Here is a 4,623-nt window from a genome sequence, read left to right on the forward strand (position 1 = left end):
CACACTCTGTGACTTAGAGCGGCTGGACGGGCAGGGACTTAGGAGGCCTGCAGCAGCCAGAGTGAGATTATGAGGCTGAGCTGAGAATATCAAGACTGTACCGAGTAGGGGGCCTTGGCAAGTGTGGAGAGCCCGGCAGCTGGGGCAGAGGGCGGAGTACGGTGTGTGTTTACGGACCTCTTCAAACGAGGTAGGAAGGTCAGAAGTCAAAAAGGGAACAAATGATGTTTAACCACACAAAAATGAAAATCCAATGGTTGGATATCCATTCCAAATACACAAAGGCAACAGATAAGTGACCCGGGCCAGGCACAGAAGGCCATGCACCCGTAGGATTGCACTCAGAGCTCCCAAATGCATAGGAATAGAAGGGTGGGTGCAAGAGGCTGAGGGGTGGGGAAAGGGCATGGGTGTTTCATGAGGACAGAGCTTCCGTTTCATGCAATGAAAAGAGTTTGGAGACGGATGGTTGTGACTGGACTATACACTTACACACGGTAGCGATGGTACACTTTCTATTATGTATATTTTAACACGATCTTTTTAAAGTGTCAAAGGCAAATGGCCAAATGGTTCCTTGTCCTATAGCTGTAGCAGCCATCGGCTGTTAGTGACAAAGCCCCTGAGTCAAGATGACAGCAGCCCCCATAACTCCTAATCGGCTCTCCCGCGTGGAGTCATTTAGGAGTAGTCGCATTAGAGACAAGTCCAACATCTAATCTTCCACCCTGGCCAGGGCCCCAGCTGGCAGCGAGGGTGGGAGACTCTGGGCAGAGCAGAGGGCGCTGACATTGGGGCCCGGCCTGGCTTGGGTCCCTCTGGCCTTTCCCCAGGGGCCCTCTTTCCTTGGGGCTTTCTTGGGCCGCCACTGCTCCCGCTCCTCTCCCCCCATCCCACCCCCTCACCCCCTCGTTCTTCATATCCTTCTCTAGTGCTCCCTCCACTTTCATCCACCCTTCTGCAAGAGTGTGGGACCACAAATGAGTTTTCACCTGGCCTGGGGACACACGTGCCCCCTCAGGTGCTGAGTGACTTTCTAGGACAGTAATCTGCTTTAGGCTAAAATGGGACTTGATCTTCTGTTAGCCCTAATCATCAATTAGCAGAGCCGGTGAAGGTGCAGAACCTACCGCCTTTCCAGGCCTCCTCCCACCTCTGCCACCTCCACTCTCCTTCCTGGGATGTGGGGGCTGGCACACGTGTGGCCCAGGGCATTGGTGGGATTGCACTGAGCTGGGTCATTAGCGTAATCCTGGACAAGGGCAGACAGGGCGAGAAGAGGGCCAGCTCCAGGGCTCAGGCAAGGCTGGGGGCTTCCCCCAGACACCCCACTCCTCCTCTGCTGGACCCCCACTTCATAGGGCACTTCGTGTTCTCAAAGGGCTTCCAAATAGCATGGTGGCCTTGGATGCCCAGGGAAGCCTCAGAGTTGCTTATCTCCCTCTAGACAGAAGGGGAATCTCGGTCAAGAGGGAGAGGTCGCCCTGTTCAAGGCCACCCAGCCAGCTCATGGCGGTAATGGGACAAGGCTGGCCAGCCATCCCACCCTCAGAAGGGACCCGGTGGGGCAGGTGATCTCAGAGGAGGCTCACTTCTGGGTCTCACATTCTTGGATCCTCGGATCCTCTGACTCTGGTGGGGACAGGCAGACCAAGCTCTCTTGGACCCGGGAAGAGGGACCCTTGGAAGTCACTTGGGATTGAGTTCTAGAGTCTTGACACTGTTTCAGCAAGTGGCATTGTGAGATCTATACTTTGAACCCACCTCAGGCATCTCATCCACAGAACAGGGACAGTGACCATTCCATCTTGCCAAGGAGTGGGGGGCACACACCATGCTGCTGGCAGCCAGGGTGGAAAGTCAAGGGGTCCCAGCTGAAGCACCGCCACAGAGGCAGGATGCAGTCCGAGAGGGGACTTCAGAGCAGGGGCCCAAGGCCAAGGCCATCAGGAAGGTCTTTCTGCAGGAGGGACCTCTTTAGGAGTTAGGCCCTAAAAACAAATAAGAGGAAGAAAGGCACTTGGTGGTTTTTAGTCTATTCACGGTGCTGTGCAGCCATCACCACCATCCAGCTGCAGAACTTGTTCATCTTCCCAAACTGAACCTCTGGCCCTGTTCAAACCCAACTCCCCACCCCCCAGCCCCTGGCACCCACCCTTCCACTGTCTGTCTCTATGGATTTGACCACTCTAGGCCCTTCATATAAGTGGAATTTTACAGTATTTGCCCTCCTGTGACTGGCTCATTTCACTGAGCAATGTCCTCAAGGGTCATCCATGTTGGAGCATGTGTCAAACTTCATTTCTTTTTAAGGGTGAATCATATTCCATCATCTGTATAGACCACAATTTGTGTAGCTAATCATCCGTTGATGTTTGTTGATTTGTTTGTTTGTTTTGAGACAGTCTTGCCATCAGAGCTCACTACAGGCTCAACCTCCCAGGCTCAAGAAATCCTCCCGCCTCTCTACCTCCCAAGTAGCTGTGACTACAGGCACCTGCAACTGTGCCCTGCTAATTTTTGTATTTTTTGTAGAGACAGGGTCTCACTATGTTGCCCAGGCTAGTCTCGAACTCCTGGGCTCAAGTGATCCTCTCACCTCGGCCTCCCAAAGAACTGGGATTACAGGCATGAGCTACCATGTCCAGCCCAATTGCCCATTGATGGGCACGGGTTGCTTCCATGTTTCAGCTGTTGTGAATCACGCTGCTGTGAACATGCGTGTGCAAACAGCCCTTCCAGACCCTGCCTTCCATTCCTCTGGCCTATACCCAGCAGTGCGGTTGCTGGGTCCTATGGGAATTCTACGTTTAACTTTTGGAGGAGCTGCCAAACTGTTTTCCACAGTGGCTGCGCCATCACAATCCAATTTTAGGACATTTTTATCACCCATAAAGCATTCCCTGTACCCATTAAGAAGTCATCCTCCATTTCCCTCCCTCCCCTGTCCTGGCACCCATTCCTCTGCTTTGTGTGTCTCTGGATTGCCCTATCTAAGCATTTCACAGAGATGGAGCCATGCGCTCCGTGGTCTTTTGTGTCTGGCTTCGCTCACTGAGCATGCTGTTCTCCAGGTCCATCCACGTTGTAGCGTAGGTCAGCCCTTCATTCCCTGTTATGGCCAAATGATACTCCATTGTACAGACAGGCCACTTTTTACCCACTCATCTACTTCTGGACTTTTGGGTTGCTTCTACCATGTGGCTGTTGGAAACAGTGCTCTGTTTGTATTCATGTACGGGTTTTTGTGTGGACACACATTTTCAAGTCTCTTGGGTACACAGGTGTAGAAGTGCCAGAGTCGGGGAAAAAGTTCACTGGTGCCGCTGGGCATCAAGCCCACCTTTCTAGGCTGTGAATGGGCCCTGGCAAGTCTGTGGTCAGGACTCGTCTTCTCTTCCACATGGGGCCCCTAGCTTGGCACCTAGCACGTGGCAGGCAGCGACGGATGTTAAAAGCCATTCTTGCTATGGGTAGCCAGGCTGGGGCTCCATGCAGCCCTGGCCTTCAGCTTGGCAGCCAGGGCCCCCTTGTGCCTGCAGCAGAGGCCATGCTGCCAGGAGTGTAAGTGTGAGCCAGGAATGCTGGAGAATCGTGGCTCTGAGAACAGGGACAGGAGGCCACAAGCTCACGCCTTGGCTTTCCTGAGCTTAAGGAATAAACCCAAAAGGAGGTACCTGGAAGGAGCTGGATTTGGGGACTGAGGAGCTGGGAGCTAATGGAAGCCGTGAAAGGGGATGTGCTCCCGGGGAGGCGCTGGGGCGGGTGGGCCGTAGAGGGGACAGGGCCCCTTGGTTGGAAACTGAGGCGAGGCTACGGAGTTGGGCACTAACAGGCCATCCGTGCCCCTGCGAAGCGTGGGGACAGAGGGACAGCAGAGATGGCCTGTCTGGACACTCTGTTGACGGGGGGCCTGTGGTTGGTGAAGCCCAAGGCAAGGCTGTGAACTCAGGGCAAGGGAGACGTGAGCAGGCGCTGCCATGGGCTGATGTGGGCACTGCAGGTGCACCCTGGCGGCCAAAGGACCTACAGCTCATGGGGGGCAAGGGGGAGGAGGGAAGCCAACAGCAGGATGTGCGCAGTCAGTCTGCCCCCCCTACACTGGAGGAGGAGCCCCCCGGCACAAATCTCGCCCGTTTGGGCCCACGGACATGGCTGGCCTCGCAAGGAGGATCCGGTTCCAGGCCTCGGCCCTAAATAGTCTCCCTGGGCTTTCAAGAGAACCACATGAGAAAGGAGGATTCGGGCTCTGAGCAGTTTCACCACCCACCCCACAGTCTGCAAATCCTGACCCGTGGGTCCACCTGCCCCAAAGGCGGACGCAGGACAGTAGAAGGGAACAGAGAACACATAAACACAGAGAGGGCCACAGCGGCTCCCACAGTCACCGCCACCTTCCTGGCGGGGATGGGTGGGGCGTCTGAGTTTGGTTCCCAGCAAATCCCTCTGAGCCGCCCTTGCGGGCTCGCCTCAGGAGCAGGGGAGCAAGAGGTGGGAGGAGGAGGTCTAAGTCCCAGGCCCAATTAAGAGATCAGGTAGTGTAGGGTTTGGGAGCTTTTAAGGTGAAGAGGCCCGGGCTGATCCCACAGGCCAGTATAAAGCGCCGTGACCCTCAGGTGATGC

The sequence above is a fragment of the Pan paniscus genome, chromosome X (assembly GCF_029289425.2).
Source record: "Pan paniscus chromosome X, NHGRI_mPanPan1-v2.0_pri, whole genome shotgun sequence".
In the NCBI taxonomy this organism is placed as follows: Eukaryota; Metazoa; Chordata; class Mammalia; order Primates; family Hominidae; genus Pan; species Pan paniscus.